The sequence below is a fragment of the Notamacropus eugenii genome, chromosome 1 (assembly GCF_028372415.1).
Source record: "Notamacropus eugenii isolate mMacEug1 chromosome 1, mMacEug1.pri_v2, whole genome shotgun sequence".
In the NCBI taxonomy this organism is placed as follows: domain Eukaryota; kingdom Metazoa; phylum Chordata; class Mammalia; order Diprotodontia; family Macropodidae; genus Notamacropus; species Notamacropus eugenii.
In genome coordinates, this window is record NC_092872.1 from 445,253,718 (window position 1) to 445,278,527 (window position 24,810).

The 24,810-nt window shown below is 39.3% G+C and overlaps 1 protein-coding gene and 1 pseudogene across 7 annotated transcripts in view; both read right to left on the reverse strand.

Moving 5' to 3' along the window:
* DENND1A (DENN domain containing 1A) overlaps nt 1-24,810 on the reverse strand; it is a 695,411-nt gene that overhangs the window by 52,029 nt on the left and 618,572 nt on the right. The gene's annotated exons all lie outside the window — the stretch shown is intronic.
* LOC140519137 (transcription factor BTF3 homolog 4 pseudogene) lies at nt 9,856-23,982 on the reverse strand (annotated as a pseudogene).

A 24,810-nucleotide genomic window follows, 5' to 3' on the forward strand; every position in this document is an offset into this window, starting at 1 on the left:
CCTAGATCAGCTCCCTCTATTTACACAGAAGGAAACTGAGGCCCAGAGATATGACATAAGTTGGTGGCAGAATCAGAACTCAAATCAAGGTACTCTCTGTAGGTCTTGCGTTCTTTGTACCGTACCAGTCTATTTTCTCTAACATCATGAGAGGTAATGAGAAAAAGTGGAGAACATAGGTTTCTTCCCTAGGTCAAGACACGATTTCAAATCATATCATTTCCAAGTTGGAAAGGATTTCAGAGGTCACCTAATATAAACTTTACCTGAGATATTAACATGTAACATCCCTAACAAATGATTGGTCAGTCTTTATTTGAACACTTTCACTGATGAGGAAGTTCAGCAGGATTTTGGGACATTTCTAAATGTTAGTAGTTACTCTTTCTCATATGTATGTATGTATGTATGTGCATATATATATATATATATATATATATATATATATGCACAGTATGTATATAAAATAAAAATATATGTGTGTATAAAATTTAGGACCTAAATTCCCTCATGCTATGCTAAGGAAAGACTGTAAATGAAAATACTTTTGAGTCTTCATTTCATTGATATTTTTTTAGCTAGGAAATGGTTTAAATGTAAGAGCTAGAAGGGATCTTGGAACATGGGAATGGCCCTTAAAGGACAGAATGCCATAGGGGGAAGGGACACTGGAGAAAATCTAGTTCAATCTGCAACCTCTAAAGATTATTTGAGACAAAAAGACAGATTTTCTGATGTTCTAGTGAGATGGTCAACACACTGATCAAACCTACTGTCAGCTCCCATACCTTTGATCTACATCTCTCCATTTCTCTTTCTCCCCCTAACTCTCCACTATCCTCCACACTTTAAGTACTGAGATAACAATATGGTAGAACTCACTAAGAAATATCCAGGAAATACTGTCCTTTTGGGAAAGGTGAGGCTCAAAAGAGAGATTATTTTTACCTCTGCCCTACAACTTCATATGTCCATGCTTTACTGGCTGTATGACATCATTAGCATGGATACTCTCTCCAAAGGCAGCTGGTGGTACAATGGATAGAGCATTGAGTCTGGAGTCAGGAAAACCTGAATTTAGCCTCAGATACTTACTAGTAGTATGACCTTTGGCAAGGTACTTAACCTCTGTTTGCCTCAGTTTCTTCAACTGCAAAATAGGGATAATAATAGCACTTATTCCTCAAGGTTGTTGTGAAGATCAGATGAAATAATATTTATAAAGTGCTCAGCATAGTACCTGGCACATAAATGTTTCCTTCCTTTCTTTTTTTTCCTCTTCTGTTGGTATGAATTGTAATTTTTCCATTTCTTTTTATTTCAAGTTATTTTTATCTATATTATTCCACTAATGCTCCACTGAAGAGCTAAATTTGTTAGAGTTCTTCCTCTTGTCCCTTTAATATTTCACTGGATACTCCTGGGACTATCCATCTGTTATCCCTCATACTTGCTAAATGATTGGCCCACCTCCTATTCTACAGAATTTGAATACCAGAATGGTCCCCAGGTATCATTTGGTATTACCCTCTAATTTTGCAGATAAGTAAACCGAGTCCCAGAAAGAACTGTTTCACCCAAAGCATCAAATATTCCAAATGACAGAACTGGGACTTACATCTAAATCATCTAAATACAAGTCCAAATCTGACCTTCTTACAAGTCATCAGTGATACTAAGTGGCAGATAAATTATATCCACGATGCATTTTTCTATTGGCCTTTGAGTCACCTGCAATTTTGACCCATCTAAGATCATGGCATTCCATGATTCATAAGTATATAGCATTATGAAGACAATACTGGTATTAAAAAATGTTCTTTTGTGGCAGAGAGCAGTTTAGGAAAAGTGAAATACTACACAACTTCTTAAGTGTGATTCAGTTCATTCTTCTCCTCCAATTCTAGGGCACAAACCCCACCTAAAATGCCAGGCAGTTAATAACAAAAAGTGATAAATTTTTGCCTCCTTTGCCTATAAAGAGGAATGGTATTTTGTAACTGGCTAGGAGGCAGAGGGGGAAGAGAAAGAAGTGCAATTCAATTCTAATACTCCACCATGTTTTAGGGATCTTTTAAGCATTGGCATTCTTCAACTGTGATACAATAAATAATACTCAACAAATTATTCTCAAAAAAATCAGAATTTTGCCAAACTCTGTTTATGAGATAAATGTAGTCCTAATACGTAAATTAGGAAAGGATAAAGCAAAGAAAGAACTATAGATCAATATCATTGATAAATACAGATTTAAATAAAACAAGGACAAAAAGACTGCAGCACTTTATCCTCTCAAATCATTCATTATAACCAGGTTGTATTTACACCAGAGATGCAAAGATGATTCAACATTGGGATAATGATTAACATACTTAATCATATTAAAAACAATAACATGCAAAACTACATGATGATCTCAAGAGATTCAGAAAGATCATTTGACAAAATGCAACATTCATTTATATTAAAAAGTCCTTTAGTACAGGCATAGAGGAATACCTTTTACTATGGTAAAAAAGTATCTCTCTAAAACCAAAAGCAAGCAATACAATGGGAAAACACTAAAACTTTCCCAATGGATGTAGGAATAAAGCAAGGATGCCCCCTTTCTCCACTATTATTTGATATAGTTCCAGAAATGCTAGCAATACCAATAAGACAAGAGAAAGAAACTAAAGGAATAAGGACCAGCAAAGAAGAGACAAAACTATTCTTACTTGCTAATGACACGATAATTTACTTAGAAAATCCTAGGGCATCAGAAAAGAAACTAATCAAAAAAATTAACCACTTCAGCCAATTTGCAAGCTATGAAATAAACCCACAAAATCAACAACATTTTTATATAACAACAAAATCCAAGAGGCTATACTAAAAAAAAGGGGGGGGGGGAGATTACCATTCAAAAACAAGTGGACAAGGGAAATGACACTGTAGTCAGTGTACATAGGGAAGAACTAAAGGGTAGGGGGAATAAAGATCACAATAAAGATGAAAAACAGGGTTATCAGGTGGGTGAGTAAGGGTAGCAGCAATCAGGATCTAGACTGGTTGACAAATCTGGATAGTGTGAATCTCAAAGGAGGAGTGTTTGCTTTAATGAAGGTGGTCAAGGATAAATGCTTGATGATTGACTGATATTCCATGATATATTCAAAATGGATATAGGTACTACACTTAAATATTCAAAATAATATCATAAAAATTAGAAGAAAAGCAGATTCACATACATTTATTTCACAGTTGTGGTTAGGAGGTAAATTCTTAAACAACAGAAAGAGGTAATTACAGAAGATATAAAGACAAGTTTGAATGCATGAAACTGAAAAACTTTTATTCAAATAAAATTAATGTATCTAGGACAAAAAGGGAAATAATCAACTGGGACAAAAAAGTCTTTGTAACCAATATCTGTGATAAGGGTTTGATATCTAAGATATGTAAACAACTAAATGGTCAAAGAATATGAAAAAACAAAACAATTTTCAAAGTAACTTCAAACTTGAGAACTACATGAAAGAATTCTTCAAATGACTAATAATAAGAGAAATGCAAAATGAAATAATACTGAGGTTCCACCTCATATACAGCAAATTGGCAAAGATGACAAAAAAATAGATGGAAATAGTCAATGTTGGACAGGTGTTGAAAAGACAGGCAGGCTAATTTATTTTTGGTACAACAGTGAATCGGTAATTCTGGAAATCAACTTAAAATTATGTAAAGTGACTAAATGTCCATACCTTTTGACCCAGAGTCCAGTACTAGGCATATAAACCACAAGGAGGTTAATGACAAGTAGAAAGTTTTCATATACACCAAAATATTTGTAGCAACTCTTCTTGGGGTATCAAATAATTGGAAGCAAAATATGTTCAGTGACTGGGGGAATGGCTAAACAATTTGTGATACATTAAGATAATGGACTCTTACTGTGATATAAGAAACAATAAAACAAACATGATGAATATAGAAAAGCATGGAAAGACTTATATGAACTGATGCAAATTAAGGCAAACAGAGACAGGAAAACAATAGATACAATGACCACAATAATGTAAATGGAAAGAACAACAAAACAATCCAAATTGAATGTTGTGAAATTATGATTACACTTGGCCCTCAAGAAGAAATATGAGAGGATATATCACTCTACTCCTTTGCAGATGTAGGGGTTTCACGGTGGGAAACACTGTCAGACTTCTTTGCTGTATTGGTTGGTTTTGCTTTTTTTTTTTTCTTTTTAAAATTCTTTGTTTGTAAGGGATGGTTCTCTAAAAAGATGGGAGGGATGCAGGGGGAATTGAAGATGATGTTTCTTTTTGTGTCCCTAGCACTCACTTACCACAGTGCCTGGAACAGAGTAGGCCCTTAACAAATTTTTATTGATTGACTGACTGACGTAAAGTCAAAAAATAGAAAAAAAAAATCTGTTTTAGAAAATAACTGGCAATTCTAGGGAATCATGGATTCCTGGTCTGTTTAACTGCTGTTGCATGTGACCTCCTGCCCCAATGAAATAATAGGACTTAGAACTGGAAGAGACTGTATTACCAAGTTCAGTTGTCTGACTTTAGAGACGAGAAAACAGAAAACCAGAAAGGAGAGGTGACTTGCCCAAGGCTTCATAGCATGTTGTTGGTCAGAAAGTGGGACTAAATCCAGTTCTCTTGACTCCCATGCTCTTGACTATGGTTACTTCTTGTATGGCTTTCTTTGAATATTCTTTAGTCAACTGTGATACATTTTTAAAAAAATGCTATTCTTGAAATGGTAATGTTATGTTGAACATAAGCTTTATTTTGGTCATCATGGGATTTCTGAATCCTCCAAAATTTGTCCTTAAAGGTGATACATAGCAGAGAGTAGGAGTGGATGACCTGTTCAGGGCTCTGCTACTATTAGCAGAGTGACCTTAGCCCAGTTATTTCCCTTCTCTGGTTCTGTTTTCTTCTCCATAAACTGAAGGGGTTGGACTAGAAAAGCAATTCTAAAAGTGTGGTCCGTGGACCCCAAGGGGTCCCTGAGATTCTTTTGGGAGGTCGTTGAGGTCAATACTATTTTCACAGTAATGCTAATATGCTATTTGTCTACTAAAACACTCCTCCCTTTTCCAACCACATATTTATGTGAGGCCAGATTTTCTTCATATACTTCGATCAAAACAACATTTCACAACAGATTGAATGCAGAATGTAAAACAATGCCAATCTTCTCACTAATTAAAAAAAGTTACTTTTCATAAAAATTATATTATGTTAAAATGTAATGGATTTATTATTTTAAAATAAGTTATAGATATTTTTTAAAAATCAGTTTTTATGTTTAATGTCATAAATATTGATAGACATAATTCACATAAACAAAATCTCTTTGAGGTCCTCAATAAGTTTTAAGAGGTAAAGGAATCCTGAGACCAAAGAGTTTGAGAAATGCTGAATTAGAAGATGTTAAAGGATTCTTTTCACTTGAAATCTAGGATCATGTGACCTGTTACATCGTGAGAACTCCCCTCCTTCCTCTTTATGTAGCTTGTTCTGGTAGAAAGAGCATTGAATCTGGAGCCAGAAGACTGGAGTTCAACCCCTATTGCTGCTAATTTCCAGTTTATTGACCATGTGCAAATCACTTCCTTTCTCTGGGCCTCAATTTCTTCATCTGTAAGATAAGGAGAGTGATCTAGCTGATGTCTAAAGTCCATTCTAGCTCTAAATTCTATGATTCTATGAACTTGGGGAATCTATGACCCTAATGAACTGGGAGCTTCTACCTCCACTATTTCCCCTCAGGATCTTACATCAACATTCAACACTTCCTTGTTTGGGAAGGGAGGAAAAAAGAAAGACTTACTCCTCAGGTTGAATGTTCTACTAGATAGAACATGAAACCCTTCTCTGCACAAACTGTGAAATACTGCTTTAATCGCCCAGATGTCTGCTAGTTAACAGGCTCAGCTGGAGTCCCCTAGGAGATGTGTATTCCATGGCAGGGTGTCCTGATAATTAGTGGAGAAGTTCATATTTCCCCCCATAGTCCCAGGGGGGTCTTTAATACCTACCCACTGGGATTTTGCTTTTCTCCCTTTGGTCTTGACCCTGGAAGATGTCACCATCATGTGTTTTATCATCAGATTATTCTCAAAATCAGTGGGAATGCAGCTTAGCGCTGTGGTCCCATGCCATTCTTTCTCTTTTCTCTCTAGTGAGTGGACCCTCCAGAGATAAAACTCCTAAGGAGAACATCTCCTCCTTTCCCTTAGGATAGGGGATGGCAGGGGTTAGTGCTCCTTTTTTGTTTCATGAATTTCTCATAGAGTAGCATTTAAGATTTTTTTTTAAATAGTTTCAGTATATATTTCTTTGTGTAGACAGTTAACTTATCAGAGATGTAGAGGAAATTCATTCTTCAGATAAGTATTTTGGATGATATTACCTCTGAGGTCCTTTCCTGTGCTAAGGTTCTATTTTGTAAGGTCTCTTCCTTCAAATTCTGACATTCCATGCTTTATGACTAAGTTCTCTCCTTACCTCTAGGATTACATTCTCTAACTTTCTATGTTCTAAGTTTCATATAACTTTGACAACATATGTTTCTCCATTCAAAAACTCTACGTTCCTTCTATTGTTAACATTCTATGAGTTTCTGACTCTTTGCTCATTGCACTTTCAGAGTTACAAGTGATCAGCATTCACAAAGTCTGGGCTTTAGGACAGAAGCAGGGCTATTCATATCAAGAATGTGTTTCCGAACACTGCAGCAGAAGGAAACTTAGATGGGGCCAGAGGGTGGTTTGTCTCTCCCTTCATCCTCACAAATAATTATGGTGGATGCATCAGTGTTGTAAAGTATGTAAAATGGGAACATGAGGAAGGACAAGCACTAAAAAGTAATTGACATGAAGGTCCTACTAGGATATAACAGTTCTTTGCTCTTTGTCAGTGCTTCATTTTTAATGTTGCTGTTGGTATCTGTCATCAGCATGGGATAAGTAAGTATATTCATAGTATATGAAGATCATATTTACTAGGACAGCATCTGATTTGCAGTTAATTTGTTGATGCAGCAAAACACATTGTTTCCAAAAGGTCAGTAGGGGAAGCCGTGTTGGAATATCAACTTAATTACCTGTGCTGTATGGATGAATGGGCACACCGTGCAGGGCTGCGCTGCTGAAAACAGCTAAATTATGAGGCATGTTCTTGAATGCAGAGAGTGCATCACAGAAAGGCAAAAGGAGTCCTGTGTTAACCCATTCCTTTATATCATCCTTCTAGGACAGCCTTAATATTGCCAACGCATAAGGCCTTTACTACAGTGTAAAGGTTCCTGGGCTCTCTGCGAGCCACAGAGTGTCAGAGCTAGAAGGAACCAGAGAACATACAATTTTAGAACTGAAATTGACTTTACGAATTGCCTAGTCCATACCACTCATCTGACAAACAAGGAAACTAACTTGATTCAGTAGCAGAGGTATTCTCAGAGACCAGGTCTTCTGATGCCCATTACACTCACGGCTCTTCATCTTCAGAAGTTGGTCAACCAATTCAACCACCACGTCCTTGGATGCAAAGGGCCTGGCTGGGGGGCAGGCAGTACACTTAAAGAGGTTAGCTGTACCCAGTATTAGGTACCCTCATGACAACATTTTAAAAGGAAGCAACAGAGAAGTGAACATAAGAGCTTATTAGAGGTATATGGACTTCTCACAATAAAAGTATTTATCCAATTTTTTTCTTATTGAACAAATCTAAATTGTATATTTTCCCCAGTGAAACAAGATCTGGTGCATCAAAGAGCTCTTTCTTAAATGTGGTGTAATGGAAGAAACACCAGATTTGGAATAAGGAGACCTATTTGTCTTGGCCACTTGACATCCGTGTGGTCCTGGGCAACTCACTTTCCATCTCAGCTTCCTCTGCTATAAAACAGGGATAATATTTGCACCACCAACCTTACTGGTCACCACGAAGAAGGCACTCTGTAAATTCTGTTACTTTTGTACCCACAAGATTTCACTGGACATGGACATTCTGTCCATCAACACAGATCACAACCTTTCTGTGACTGAGTAAACAGGTACCATTATTGAGCTGTTATGAATGAAAAATTCATGCGCAGGCCAAGGTGATAATGAACTGGTACTCACATGACAGGCACAGTCCATCACTAGGTCTATACTTGAAGTCTTCCCAAGTTGGTGGGACTTGCCAGAACTCTTGCCTTGATTACACAGCCTTCAAGAACTCAGGGTCATTTCTATACCATGAGGAGGTAGTGGAGTGGGCCTCTAATTTTTATTAAGAACATTACCCTTAACAGACCCTTTAGCACAGAAAGATTGACTATATTGTATTTCAGAACTGATCTGAAATTCATTCATTCAATAAACATTTATTAAGTTTCTACTATGCACAGAGCACTGTCCTGAATGTGCCTTACCACGGGAGATCTATAGTTCAGAAAAGACATGGTTTCTGTCATGGAGCGTATAGTCTAAAACGTTAAAGGACACAAGGCAGATAACTGCCTTGCTATATTGTCTACAATATTATATAATAAATGCATTAAAGAGATAAAAAGAGAGTGATACATGAGGTTCAAAGGGAAGGTTGTTACAGACTAGGGAAAACTGGGAAAAGATTCTGGATAGACTAGCAAATCCTAGTTATGTAAATAGCAGGAAGCAGCTCTGAGTTTTTCTAAAAGCTCTGTAGGACTAGGCAAAGAAATGAATGGGACTGTTTCTTTCAGGTAGACAAAATTCTGCAGCTTCCTGGATGTGGTGAAGGGAGTAAAGGAAAATGTCATTATTTGTTTGCACTTTCTGAAATCTAAACTCCAAGTTGAGAACTTTCCCCAAAGAGCGAAGTACTACAAGTTTGAAAAGGAATTGTTTCAGAGACCCACACAGAACAAAAAGACATACTGTTTTTGTGACTAAGTAGATTTGAATCCGTTAAGTCTCAGCTCAGCTGCTAACTTGCTGCACAGGACATGTTCCATTATCTTCTCAACTTTCTCATATGTAAAATGATGGGGTTGCATAATGGTGCTGGAGGATAAATAATGAAACATGTCTTTCTCTTCATGGCAGAGTGGAGGGGGACCACTAGGACAGAATTTGTACACTGTGTCAGATGTGGCCAATTTACTAGGTGCTTTTGCTAGATTGTTTTGATCTTTTAGCTTTTAATCTTGTGGGGGTTAAGATTCCTCTCCTTCCCCTGAGTGACTGTGATATGAAAACAAAAGGTATCAGTAAAACATATTTTAACAAAGAAAGTGCTGAATTAAGACAATTACTATATATACCCTGTCAGTTCTCATATGTTGCTATAAATCCTGATTTCCATGAGCTGCAACCATGGAGACTCAGACTGAAGAGCAGCCCAGGCTTTTTTAAAGGGATTTATGAGCTGGTTTCTTTACAAAAATCCCATGAGGCAGAACATGCAAATGTTATCTGCTTCATTCTGAAGATGATATAAAGAAAGGAAGTGATTTCACAAAGTCACGTGCATTCAATCAACTTTCAGAACAGGTAACCCAGAATGTTAGAATTCGAATGAAATTCAAAACATGGAATATTAGAACACAGATCACTGAGGCTAGAAGGCAGGCTGAAAACAATGTTAGGGCTGGAATGGGCCTAAGTGATTATTTATTCCAATTTGCTCCTTTTATAGATGAGGAAACCAAAGTCCACAGAGAGTGAATAACTTTGCTTGAAGCCACACAGGTAATTAATGGCAGGGACAGGAATCAAACTCAGGCCTACTGAATTATAAGACCAATCAGTATTGTTCCCGTCGCACCCCTCCCTCCCCCATACCCCTCTGCATCCTCACCGAGAAGATGATGCTCCCTGAGACGGACCAGATGAGATGGGGGAAACAAAACAAAGGCCTGCAAAGCATTCTCCAACTTTGGTCCTGATTTCCACTCCTAACGGCTTCCTTCCCAGGGATGAGAAAGAGGAATAAGCATCGTAATCTTGTGGAAGGGAGAACTGGAAAGGCCATCACTTTCAAAGAATACAAGTCTCAGATATATAAGGAACTCAGGGTTGTTACAGCAAAAGAGGAGGTCACAATTAAACTCTGTCATTATCTTAATTGAGGAAAGAGATTGAGTTCTCCTGGTTAATTTTTTCTAGCCAGCCACTACATCAGTGCTCTGACCTATGAATGAAACACTGAGAAATAGGAGGGGAAGACAAAGATTTTGTGGCAATATAGGATCCCTTTAGGGTTGGAGAAAGGTTCTTTTGCTCAACAGGACTGGAAACCTGCTATTATGCAAGGCACAAAAATAAAAGAACTTTTTCTGTTTGATATACCTCTAAAAAAGGAGTTTATAAAAGGATCTTTCTCTCTCTCTCTCTCTCTCTCTCTCTCTCTCTCTCTCTCTGTGTATGTGTGTGTGTGTGTGTGTGTGTGTGTGTGTGTGTGTAGTGTCCTTTGAAATGCCCAACGTTCTTTCTTATTTTTTCCCCAACTTCTGTCATTTGTTCCCACTCTTCCTCTCCTAACCCTGACTCTTGCCATACCTTCTCAACACAGAGAGATCAAATGACTCCATGTCTCTGGTGTTCTTCAAAGGACAGACCCAGAAGTGAAGTCCTTGGCTTGGTTCATGTCTTTGGGATCACTGGGAGGTGCCCCTATGACCCAGGTTTCCCGTGGTCATACCAAAGTCTAATCTCTTTTCCCCATGACATCTCTTCAGATATGTGAAGAGAGGGAATAATGTGCCCCCTAAGTCTTCTCTTCTCCAGGCTAAATAGCCTGAGTTCTTTTAACCCCCTTTATTCAAGGTCTCAAGCCCCACCATGGAGGCAGTATTTGGGGGGCCTGGAAACATTTTAAGTCATCTGGCTTTTTCAGAAGAAATAATTAAAATTCTCCTCTTGTTGAAAATATAGCTTTAAAAATAGTTATGCTCCACTTTGTAGGACATTATTTTGGGGCTACATACTCATTTCCCTTAATTTTTGAATATCATTGCATTTATTGCTTGTTTCTTATGAACAAGGAAAATTCTGGTGTGGCTTGGACTGTGACTTCTTGGGACGTGAAGGTTTCATCTTAGATGTTTGCAAGATTTGTTGTCTAATGCTGCAATTGTGAAGCATAACCATGATGTTTATGGGGAAGATCATCTCAGCATTTTCCTTAGTCAGCAATCTGTGCAGTCTACTGAGTTAACTTTATTTGTTTTTGATATTCTTCAGCAGCTTTCTTGTATACTTTTCTGAAGTAAGGCATTCAGGTTCTGTGTTTCCCTGAGCATTCTATTTTTGAGTTCAGTTGTTTTAGTTTACAGAGGTCTCTGGCATTTTTCTAAGCTTGTATTTTTATTTTGTTCTGACAATAGTTCTTCCACCCTAGTAATTCTGACTAGTTCCTAGTTTAATAATTTCCTTTTTATATAATCTATTTGGAGAGATTCTCCAGGTTTGTTTTACCTCCTCTACCCCCCCTCCTCAGATTTCTTTCAGAGTTCTAATTTCTGTAGTTATTTCCATTTGTAGTCTATCCTTGAATTATTTTACTCTCTTCTAAACCATTCTGGAGGTTCTTGCATTTATTACATTTTCATTTCCAGGGGTCTCTTAGCTATTACTGTGGTATTTTCCCTCTCATCTGGGGTTTTCTTATTGTTTTCTTTTGCTCTATGGTATTAATTATATTGGAAAGTCTTTTTGATTGTTTACTCATTTTTACTCTACTTGGTTCTTCTGTGAGGGTTTCTTGCAATGAGCTTTTCCCCATCCTCTCTGTTCTATGTTTGTAGTTCGTTTTACTTTATTTTGTGCATTTTTTTGCTACTTTGAGATAGAGAATAGCTGATATTAGCCATGATCTCTTATTCAGCTATCTTGAGAAGTCCATTTTAAGCCACACAAAAGGAAATTATTTGCAAGAAATAATTCATTAAACATTGGGAAGCTCATTCATTATGGCTAAAGGTCCAGGGTAGGAAGAGATGGCAGAAAACTACCCCAGGCAATGGTGATTAACTTTCTGGTGTTGGTCTCATTTGCCAAAGGGGGGGGGACCCCAAAGTAACTTAATTTAAAAAGACATTCATGTGTATGGTGCTCAGAAATTTAAGTTGTTGCCAGAAGAAAAATTACTCACTACTGTCTAGAATGTAGGAGGTGCTAGTTCTATTTTCTTCTCCTCTGGTCAAAGGACATCTAGAATATTGTGTTAAATCCTAGGTCAGACCTTTTTTGAGGAATACTGACCAACTGGGATGTTTCTAGAGCAGGATGACAATGATAAGGAAGAGTCTGAAAGCAATGTCATATAAGGAATAGTTAAAGGAACTGAGGAAGTATATCCTGAAAAGAGGCTAAGTTTAGGCTAAAATCATAGTTTTCAAATATGTGAAGGGTTCCATGTGTAAAAAGATTAAATTTATTCTATGTGGCCTCAGAGGGCATATAACAAGGACCAACAGGTGGAGGTTATTGGGAGGCTGACTTCAGCTCAATAAAGGAAGAACATCTTAATGATTAGAATCCAGTGGAATGGAATGCCTAAAGAGGCAGTGAATTCCATGTCCCTGTAAGTTCTCATAGAGGCTAGATGACCATTTGTCAGGGATGTAATGGGGGTATTCGTGCATGAGGCAACAGGATTAGAAGCAGAGAATTTCAGCATTGCTTAGAGGTCATCTACTCTAATTCCTATTTGAGTAAAAATCATTTTTACGACATCATCAAAAATAGTCATCCATTTTCCTCATAAAGACCTCTAGTGGCAGGGAACTCATCTTCCTAAAAGGCCTCCTATTCCTTAGGATAGCTCTGATTGTCAGGAAATTTTTCTTAATATTAAATTGAAGCAGAGAACCCCTCCATATCCTCTCAGGCACTACCACCAAGGTTGTGTTAGAACAGACCATCTTTGGAAAAAGAAATGAATTGAAAATTCATGGTCAATTATTTTTGACCATGACCACTAAGAATAGGTCATATTCTTATTCATGTCTGTTATGGGTAGCCCAGGGTCTTAAGTTGCATTAACAGGGGGAGGGGATGGTTCTGTAGTCCTCCGTCCTGGTCAGATCATGTCTGGAGTACTGTCCTCTCCTCAGGAAGAACACTGACAAAACAGAACGTCCAGAGGAAGATGAATGAGATTGTAAGTGGACTGTGATCACGGCATAAGAAGATCCAGTGAGGATGTTTAACACAGAGAAGAGAAGACTTGGGCACAGTGTGAGGTGGGAGTGGGGGATGAGAAATGACCTTTGTCTTTCAGTCTTCAAAGAACTATCACGGGGAAAAGAGATTAGATTTTTTTCTGAAAAGAGCTGTTCGACTCTAGCAGGGCAGAATTGGGAGCAACAGGGGAAAGTGCAGAGGTAGATTTCAAATCAAAATGAGGAAAAATTTTCATACAATTACTCGCCCCCAGATAGTTGTGAATTTCCCATCACAAAAGATCTATAAGCCTGGAGGTCCACTTGTCGGGGAGATTGTGGGAGATATTTCTGCATACTCTGAGGTCAATTTCCTCTGAGTCTCAGACTGTTCTTCCAGGGCTACATGGGAGTACTGGGCAGTCACTCTGTTTCAGGGCAGGCCCCCTCATTGACAGGGGTAGTATTCTGCAATGGTGAAAAGTGCTGAATTTGTAGTGGCACATTGAGGGATACCCAATGATATCCTGTGCAACAAGTTCTGCTGCTGAACTACAAGCAGGGCAGAAATGGCTTGAAAGGAATTGCAGAGGAGCCCTGGGACCTCAGTTGTTCTAGTTGGGGGAAGGGAGGCATAGGAAGAGAATAGGGAGGGGAGGAGCATCTGATGCTAACCTGGAGCAGCTGCAGAGCTGGAACTTTACATTCAGAGGACCTGCTGCCATTTAAGGGAGCAACGCTGGCTGGTGCATGTTGAGGGGCAGCTAAATCTGACTGTAGCAGAACAGATACCAGGTTCCCTCCTCACCCAGAGGAAAATACATCTGCTGTGCACACTACCAGGCTCTTGATCAGGCTGGAAAGTTTACACCTGGAATCGTGACATCTTTAGAGAAGCATGCTGGCACAGCCCACAATGCTAGGGTTCTAAAGTCAGCCTCCCCATCTACTGGCTATAGGATCCTGGAGAAATCACTTTACCTCTGTAAGTCTCTGATATTGGAGTTTTTTTCTTCATTTACAAAATGGGGCTAATCCTACCTGTACTGTTCACTTCCAAGGGTTGTTATAATGAAAGTGCTTCATAAACCTTAAAACATTATATAAATGCTATTAATATCTTCTTCATCTTCCAGGGTTGAGCTAAAATGCTACCTGCCATGTGGAAGCCTTCTGTTTCTCCAGGAGAGAACACTACAGTTGGTGTCAAAAGACCTGGGTTTGAATTCAGGCTCTGCCACTGCTGTGTGACCCTGAACAAATAATTTCATCCTCTGAACCTCAGTTTCCTTATCTGTCAAATAAGGGGATATTAGTACTCTTCCAGCTTTTAAAAGCTATGATCCCTATGAACTCATCTGATCTTACAATTCTTATGCACATGATAACATTTTAACTTACCCTATAGCTATAGGTTTGCATAAATGTTTGGCCACCCTACTAGTTTAGAAGATCCTTGAGGGCAGGGATCATTTCTTACTTATCTCTGAATCCCATAATACCAAGAAAAGTACAATACATATAGCAGACACTTAGTAAATTTTTATTGAATGAATGAATTCATTATGGAAAAAGAGTATTTGCGTGCTAATTCAAAGATTATAGATATTAGGTAGAAACTCTGACAGATATTTGGTATCAGGGTTGTTTGTAAGACGTACAAAATGGGGGTAGGAGAGAAGCCAGGAACATCTTTTGGCAAAACTTGGATTTGTTTCTCTCTTAGGGGACAATTTCCTTAGTTTTCTAGAATTCTCTGCCTATAAAATCCACTCAGGCCCAAGGACTCAGGAGAGAGTTTGCCTTTGCAAACATGCACATTTCAACATGCCTACTACAACCAGGTCAATGAGGATGAGTTCAGTACGTTTAAGGGCCAGGGCTGGCTCAGCAAAACAGAAGCTAATTCATCATCTCTGAAAAGGATGTTCACTCCAGACAGAACATTCTAAGGGGAAAAAAGCCTGAAAAAACCTTTACTGATTTTCACAGGATATTAGAGCTGGAGTAGATGTTAGACGGTGGAGTGTCAGAACTGGAAGGAAATTCAGAGATCAACCTGTATAACCTTCTAATTTTCACAAAATGGGGAAATGAAGACCTAGAGAGAGGGAGTGGTTTGCTGAAGTTACATAAAGGTGAGCAAACAACAAAGCTGAGGCTTTCATAAGTGGTGCTGAGAAAAATGGACAGTTTCCTCTGTACTAGGACTTCAGTCTCTTTTATACTTGGTGATTGCTGACCAATAAGCTAGTGTTTGGAGCGACAGGGAGTGGTGTCAGGAGATCTGAGTATGGGTGCTACCATTCACACATTACACATCCTTGGGCAAGTCGTTTCCTCTCTGGACCCATTTCCTCAACTATAAAATGAAGGGTTTGCCATAGATTGCCAGGTCTTCCAGTTCAAAAATTCCAAGAACTAGGATTTGAAATTAACTGTAGGACAAGCATTAGCACAGGGCAAAACCAAGGCATTATTCTGGAGTGTTGAGATCTTGGGGGAGGGGAGCAAGTGCACTTGATCCTTGAGGATTCACTCTTTCCCTGTAGTATTGGCTGTCTTTGATCCTTCTTTGCTGTCTTCCACTGAACCACACAATCATCACCCTCATCAACCCTTTAGGGCGTGATTGTTAGACCACACCCTCTCTCGGCTTGACTGCACTGGTGACATGACAATGTTTTGTATTATCTCCTTCCCAAATAATTTTTGTCCCTGGTGAAAAAAGTTCTAGATCATCCTCTGATTAATAGCTCAAGATGGTCCTAGAGGAACCCAATGTTCAGGCTAGATGTACCTTTCTTCCCTACCCAGAATAATAATAAGGATCCTAACAATATACTCCTATTTCACCTTACAGTTTACAAAACACTTTTGCTATATACCTGTGAAGTAGGTGGTTTAAGGATTATTCACATTTAGAGATGACAAAAAAAGAAGAAAACTCAGAGAGACAGAATGACTTCTCTGTAGTCACAATGCTGTTTTGGTATTGGAGCCAGGATCTGAACTCAGATCTCCTGACTCCAAGTCCAATACTCTTTCTATTATACTACATTGGCCCTAAAAGCAAAATATAGTTTAAAAAAATAAGGGGAGGTTTAAATATGAAATAAGCCAAGTTTTCTCTGTATAAAGGTCTCCTTGTTGAAAGAGGATAGAGAGGTTTGTAGAGCAGAGAAGGTTTCTTTCTTTTTTTCTCCCTCCCTCCTCCCCTCTACCATACAAATGGACAGAGAAACAGGCTTGGAAATTCCTGGACCCCTGGAATACATTTCTATCTGTGTGTGAAAGTCTCCCCATCTGCCGCCTCACCAGAGTTTAAAATCCCAGCTAATAGGTTAACAACTGTTTTTCTTCGGCTTCAAATGAAGAATATCATAACGCTGGGGGAATATGCAGCTCCCCAATTTGTAGTGACTGCACACTGCTACCTGCAATGTGTGTCTGACAGGGATGACATTTTGTACTGCTGCGAGATGGGGGAACGTGTGACATTTTTATTCATGGTGGCGTACGCCCTTGTAATGATCAGCCCTGGTCGATGTGCTTACCGCAGCAGCCCCGGAGCCCTCGGAGAACAAACAAGAAGTAGAGGTCCCAGCAGCTCGACTGCCTTATTAAACACCACCAGGATTCTAACGAAAAGCAACTGCTGGAAAATCTCACTGTCAAATCCTCAAGGACACTGTCAGCGCACAGCTAACTGCATATATTTTTCATTTAAAATCTGAGAATCCAGCAATGTGGCATTAAAAATGAAGGGGGGGAGAGAACTGTGCCATTTCAACTGGCCATTTTGTTAGCACACTTATGGGACAATCAGAGGTCTGGATACTGACATTAGATTCTCTAGACAGATCTCTGAGTCTCAGAGCTCCAAGAAGGGGCTGACGGGGTGGGGGGAGCAAGGATGAAGAAACATACTTTTTCAAAATCCATTCCTTCTTTGGGGGGGGGGGGGGGAGAGCTGAAAGTAACAAGTCTCTCTCACTTTAGGAGAGTCACAAAAGGCAACATTTCAGCTTCCTGGTCTTATCTGACTCCTGTAGGAGGAATCTACATAATAAGAAAAGCCCTTCTTTCTCTACCATCAACCCTGGTCACCCCATCTTTCTGAATGTGTACTCCATAGCATTCTGCAACAGTTGTACTTGGCACTAAACGGCATTCTTCCTAACTGACAGACCCTAAAACATTGGCAGGGACACAGTCATTGTGCATCTTGCACACTTTCAGGAGATCTATGTGCTGGTGATCCCACCTGGGTTTTCACCACTTGGGTCATTTCATAGTGTCACAGAATATTAGTTTCTTAGGCTATAAAATATTAAGAGTTAGAAGGTATTTTGGAATATATGATCATAGATGGATTTATAGTTAGAAGGGAGCCTGCAAATGATTTAATGTCCTTTCCTTTTATAGATGAGGAAATAGAAGTCCCAGGAAGAGAGGTGGCTTATCTTTTTCCAGTCTGTTGCTTTAGTATAGCACCTGACACAAAGCAGATGTTTAATAAATGACTGTTGATTAATGTATTGATTGCTCAATATCAGAAGTAAGCTGCAGAGCTAGGGTTCAAACCTAGGGCTTCCAATTCCAAAACCCAGCACTTTTGCCAGTATACCATACAGTTTCTAGGAGTACAGAATATAAAATGTTCAGAACTAGAAGGCATCTTAAAGTAAGAATAAGAATGATGATAGCTGACGTTTAATGGAGTATAATGCCACGAAGTTTGCAAAGGGCTTTACATATATTATCACATTTCCTTCTCACAACAGCCCTGTGAGGGAGCTGCTATTATTATTTCCATTTTACAGATGAAGAAATTTGAGTCTCTGAGAGGTTCCCTGATTTGTCTTGTTATAATGGTATAACTCCTATAGCTAATAGAGATCTCTGTAAGATCTGAACTCAGGCCTTCTTGACTCTAAGTTCTGCACTCTAGTCACTATACTAGGCTGCTTCTTGAATACAGAACAAAGAAGTCAGAGCTAGAAGGACCTAATAATATTAATGTTAGCAGAGAGAACAGAAGAGTTACATGGTACCTCAAATACGGAACTTTAACATGCAGAATGCTAAAGCTGAAAAGGACCTTAGGAAATACAAAGTAACTATTATTTGTCTTCTCCCTGGATGTCAGGGAGGTAGAGGGAAGTAGAGAACTAAAAATAAAATTAAAAAACATCAAAACAAACAAACAAAAGAAAATACAAAGTAAGAACAGAGAATGTTAGTTAATGCTAAAGGAACCTGAGTCTTTTAGTTAAGGGCCTAAAGTTCAGTACACATGACTACAATCAGTTGTGATGGCAGAGCTGGATTAGTTGCACAAGAGGCAATTTCCAATGCTGATATAGGTTGATGGATGGAGCCAATTGTTTCAAAGACCCTCTGAGCTTTTCACTGGTTGTCAATCTGGGCTATACAGTTATTCCTATACCCACTGATGTATTTATTTTATAAATATGTATTATGTGTAAAGCATATTTGTATTTTCATACTTAAGCACTGGTGCAGAAAGATAGGCTCTGCTATTTATTTATGGGCTCCTCTGTGTAATACATGTAACAAGCAGCCCTACACAGGAATGTTATAGTTGCTCTGACTTTCCACAAAGCCCTAGGTCTGCTGAACAACTAGATTTTCTTCATCCATCATGGGCGAAGTGTTGTGTTTTTCAGTTTTTATATGTGCGATGTACATAAAGGTGGTTTTACATAACATTGTACATCATCTTTTGATGAAAAGATGGTAAAAGTGGGCAAAGCCACATTGTATGTCATAGTACTCTATATTCCTGGACTTGGAGACAATGTGAGCTATGAGCATAGAGGGCATTAGGGAACTCAAGAAAGTATACATATAAACAGTTTGGTATTCAACAGTACAACACAGTTATAAGTAGACACAACATTGCAGATGCAGTGTGACTACAGCAGAGTAAAGTAGAAGTACGTTGTTTGCTTTGTTCACTATGTGTCTTTTAATTCAGCCTAAGGTAGGTGTGTGTGTGTGTATGTGTGTGTGTATGTGTGTGTGTGTGTGTGTGTGTGTGTGTGTGAGAGAGAGAGAGAGAGAGAGAGAGAGAGAGAGTGTTGCCATATTACACTGTTGAGTAATAGTAAGCTTGCAGTTACTCCACAAAGCCTCCAACATTTTTTTCACAACTGTCCTCTATCAATGCCTCTCTTGTCGTATACCTGTATAGTTCACTGTTTGAACCCAAGGCAGCACTGTATTTATCTCTACTAAATTTCATCTTTTAGATTCGGCTCATTGTGTTGGTCTAGCATTTAAATACTGATTCTGTCCACTAGTATATTACATCTAGAAATTCTGTCTTTTTCCCTGCCGACCATATCATTCTAATGTCTTCTCTAGGGAAGCTACTGTATAAAGGCTTGGTCTTTGTACTTTCAGTGCAGCTGAAGAGACTGCTGCAACAATGGTATCAATTGGCTATAATATTTTTGAAATTAAACATAAATAATTCCCATGCCTTGCAATCTTCCTGCCCAAATCTGCATTTCAAATGGAATTTAATAAATGACCCTTTATTCCTATCTTCTCTTTTTGGTAATTGTATCAGAGTCTGTATGTGGGTATGTAAATGGATTTTAATTCAGTACTCAAAGAATGCTTGATTTCAGTGGGATGGGAATTCACTTCTAACAATGCAGATGAAGGTTTTCCTCCCCAATCCCTACCTTTGCCCTTCCCTTGGTAGAAGTAATCTCCCTTCCTTCTTTCCTTCCTCCTTCCCTCTCTCCCTTCCTTCCTTCCTTTTTTTGCTGTGGCCAAAACAGACAACATTCTGATGATGAGTTTCTGCACTTACTTGGGCTGGTCCATTTACAACAAGACATGATCTGTGTCTCAGACCGTACTTGAAGCCTTTCCATCTTGCTGGTAATACGACAACAATGATGACAACAACCACTCACATTTTTATAGGATTTTAAGAGCTTTTAAGTGCTTTCCTTACAGCACTCCTCCTGTGCAAGTATCATTATTCCCATCTTATAGGAAAGCTAAGAGAGGGTTGGTGGCATTAAGGATCTTGCTCAAATTCTCACGGCTAGTGAGCAGCAGTGTTGGGAATCAAGGTTTTCTGACTTGTCATAGCTTCTGCTTTACTGGCAGAACTTTCAAGTGCTCCTGGTTACCTCTATGCCACTACAGCCCAAGGTAGTACCAGAGGAAGACTACAGTGGAAACAAATAGGGCACAAGAAGAATCTTGTAACAGACTGAAAAAAGGTTATTGGCAAGAACATTAATTGGACAATTTGTTGTTCAGTCATTTCAATTGTGTCTGACTCTTTGCATGCATTTGGAATTTTCTCAGCAAAGATACTGGAGTGGTTTGCCATTTCCTTCTCCAGCTCATTTTACAGATGAGGAAAATAAGGTAAACAGGGTTTAGTGACTTGCCCAGGATCATGCAGCTAGTAAGTGTCTAAGACCAGATTTGAACTCATGAAGAGGCATCTTCCTGACTCCAGGATCAGCACTCTAACCACTGTGCCTCCCGGATGTCCAAATTAGGAAATATCAGGTACTTAAATAAGTGAAATTGTAAGGAAGTATCTGTAGGTGAAGTACCAATTTATGTGATATGGATATGCTGCTTGGCATAGTGGAAAAAGCCCTGCTCATAGAATTAGGAAGTCTGATTCCACTGCCTCCTTGTTGTGTGACTCTAAGGAAGTTACTTGTTCCCTCTGAACCTCTGTTTCTTCAGTTGTAAAATGGTAATAATGAAGCTTACCACAGGATCATTGTGAGGAATGTTGTGTTTTTTTTTTTTTGAGACTTAAAGATTTCTTTTATTTTCTACTGGGGGTAGGGGCAGGATCAATAGAACTGTTACTCAATTTGCTTTCCATTGTACACACACACACACACACACACACACACACAGACACAAACACACATGCTCGTACAACCATACACAATGCACTCTTGAACACACAAAAACCCTCAAGGCTGCACCAGTACTTTGTATTTTGACCAAAAGAGTAGATCCTGGGAGAAATGCAAAATGAAAAATCAACTGACAGAAAAATACTGAATAAACAGCATCATTAATATACAAAATATTTATATTACTGAACTATTAACAGGTGATGTTCTCTGCCACTGTACTGCTTGGGAGCTGCCTGTTCCTTGCTCCAACCTGGTCCATGCTGGCCGCCAAAAACCATTGCACTCTAGTTTGTTTCATTCTTTGATGTTTCATCAAAATTTTCTATGAGATCTGGCACATTATCATCCTCTTCGTCAATGTCTTCAGGCTTGGGTGCTTTGCTATTCAACACCTGCCTTGGGAACTGTTTTGCTAACTTCCTAAGAGTCATTAAGCTGCCAGCGCCAAGCTGGTTTAATATTCCAGGTAGCATTTCTGTGATTGGCTTGGCTTCTGCATGACCAGTGATTGCAAAGGTGTTGGCGGAGAGGGAAGCCTGGACTTTTGGGTTGTTGAAATGAATAACCGTCCCATCATTTTTAATCATGTTCACCTCTTCAAAACCAGCAATATTATTCACAGCCAATTTTTTGAGAGAACTCTTGAAGTTTCTTGTTGTCTGCTGTGGCTGTTCTATGCACCACCTTCTTCTTTCGGTGTGCTGTGCCCTTGCCTCCTATCCAGACCTGAACCTGAAGCTTGACTAATTTCTCTTGATTCATGCTGTTGGTGGATCTGGAGGTGAGGCAGGGGCTTTCTCCCACAGCAACATGTTGTGGCAGCAAGATGGTGGGCGCAGTGCTTCTTTTTTTTTAAATAAATCTTCAAGTGCTAGAGAAATGTAAGGTATTCTTACTCATGTCCCCATAGCAAACATCAAGGCAGAGATGCCAAACCAGCATTCCACCATTAGATCACATTTACACAGCTCTTTACAGAACCTTACAGATGATCCTGGGAAGCAGGTAGCTCTTTAAGCCTTACTATTTCCATTTCATTGATGAGGAGAATGAGGTTGAGGGAGCAAGTGCTAGAAATAATCCACCAAGAAAGAATATTTTACTTCAGAGTGTCCATTTTATTTTCTCCATTGCAGCACAGGTTCTCTAAGAGGGTTCAATGTCAACAGCTCTGGAAAGTCAAAAAGCAGCTCCCACCACATCACTACCTGTTAGAGGTGGCTTATTTCCTCTGCAAAGCTACAGACATAGTTTTGATCTGTGTGTTCTGAAATGACATAATGTCCTGCATGAGAAAGGCAATAGCTGTATTATCCTGTGCCCCGCTCGGTCAATAACCTGGAGTGTTATGTTCAGTTTTGGAAGTCACATTTTAGAAAGTTCTCTGACCCACTAGAGCATGTCTAGGTGGCTGATCACAATGGTGAAGGAACTCAAAACCAATCAATATGGAAAAACAGGGGAAGTTTGGCCTGAGGAAGTGGAGGAGGAGAAGCATGTTTTTAAAGAGATGTCATGAAAAGATAGTGCAGCAAGAATGCGAGACTTGGAGTTAAGATCTGGGTCTGAGTCCTGCTTCTGCTCTTTACTAGACGGATTAGGAGAATGTAAGGAGGAGGACAGAGACTGCTTTCATTTTGTCTTTGTAGCTTGCAAAAAGTAGACACTTAATGAATACTCATGGTATAGGACTGGATGGCTGTAAAAAATGGAAGTTAATCACTTCCTCTCTCTGAGCATCAGTTTCCTCCTCTGTAAAATGGGGATAATAATACCTACAGTATACATCTCAAACAAGGTACTCTTTGTTGATTAGCCATCCAGCATTTATTAAGCACCTACTATGTGCCACACACTATGGTAAGGTCTGGGGACATAAAGAAAGGGCAAAAGACAGCACTTAGTCTCAAGGAGCTCACTATCTTAGGAGGGAGACCACATGAAAACAATTTTGTACAAACAAGATATATGCAGGACAAATTGGAAATGATCTCAGAAGGTACTAGCATTAAGGGGCATTGGGAGAGGCTTCTTGAAGAAGGTGAGATTTTACTTGGGACCTGTAGAAAGCCAAGGAAGCCAAGAGGCTGAGATGAGGAGGGAGAGTATTTCAGGAAGAGGAGTCCGCTTATGATAATACATAGTTAAGAGGCAGTGTCTTGTTGAAGGAGGGAGCAAGGAGGACAGTGTCATAGGATTAGTCATGGGGGTGAGTGTAAGAAGACTGGAAAGGTATATGTGTGAGTACATGCATGTGTGCTTATTAGGGGCTTTAAAATCTAAACAGAAGATTTTATATTGATCCTGGAGTTGACAGGGAGTCACTGGAGTTTACTGAGTAATACAACACAGTCAGGCCTGTGCTTTAGGAAGATCAATTCAAAAGGTAAGTGGAACAAGGCTGGAGTAGGTAGAGACTTGAGGCAGGGAAGCCCAACAGCAGACTATTGCAGTAGTCCAGGTATGTGGCTATAAGGGTCTGCACCAGTGGTGGAAATGTTAGTGGAGAGAAGAAGGAATAGTGACATGGTATTGTAAAGGCAAAAAGAGACATGACTTGGCAACAGATTGTGTATGTGAAGGTGAGAAAGGAAGGAGATAAGAATGACAGGTAGGTTATCAGTTTACATGATGAGGATGATGGTATCCTGGACAATAACAGAGACGTTGGAAAGAAGAGAGGATTTAGAGTGAAAGGTAATGAGTTCAGTTTAGGGCATGTTAAGAAGTCTATGGGACATCTAGCTGAAGATATCTGATAGGCAATGAGAGACACAGGAGAAAAAATCAGGAGAGAGGTTAGGGCAGGAAAACTAGATCTGAAAATTATTAGAACATCTGTGGGAACTGATGAGATCATCAAGTAAAATAAAACAGAAGTAGAAGAGATGGAAGAACCACAGAGGACACCCATGTTAGCAGCATGACCTGGATGAAGGTCCAGCTAAGGAGATTGAGAAACAGTAGTCAGATACGTAGGAAAACTAGGCTAGAGTAGTGCTATGGAAACCTAGAGACATGACAGTATCAAGGAGAAAAGGGTGATCAACAGTGTAAAAGACTGAAGAAAGGACAAGAAGGATGAGAACTGAGAAAAGGAGATTAGAATTGTAAAAGCAATTTCAGCTGAATGATTAGGTCAGAGGCCAGACTGCAGAGACTTAAGAAGAGAGTGAGAAGAAAGGAAAAAGAACCTACTGTAGATGGCCTCCCAAGGGGTTTAGCCACAAAGGGGAAAAAAAGACATGGAACAATAAGCTAGCAGAGATGGATGGATCCCTATTAAGGTTTTTAGAGGATGGGGAAATATAGGCATGTTTGGAGGCAGTAGGAGAAAAGTCAGCAGACAGGGAAAAACTGAAGATAAGTAAGAGACTGCATATGAAAGAGGAGGAAATATGCTGGAGGAGATGGGATGGAACGGTATTACTGGAGCATGTACAGTGGTTTGCTTTGGCAAAGAGAAGGGTTACCTTCTCCTGTGAGATGGGGGTAAAGGAGTAATGAAAGGTATCTGGGTGATGCTGATGGAAGGTAACTGAGTGATACAAGATGAAGAAGAAGTTCTTAACAAATTATCTCCATTTTTTTCAGTGTAATATTAGGCAAATTTCTCAGCTGGGTGGGGCAGAGTTTAGGAGGGTTGAGGAAGGATAAAAAGCCACTGTGGTAAATGGGCTAGTGAGTTAATTAGGGGGGTATAAAAGGACTGCCT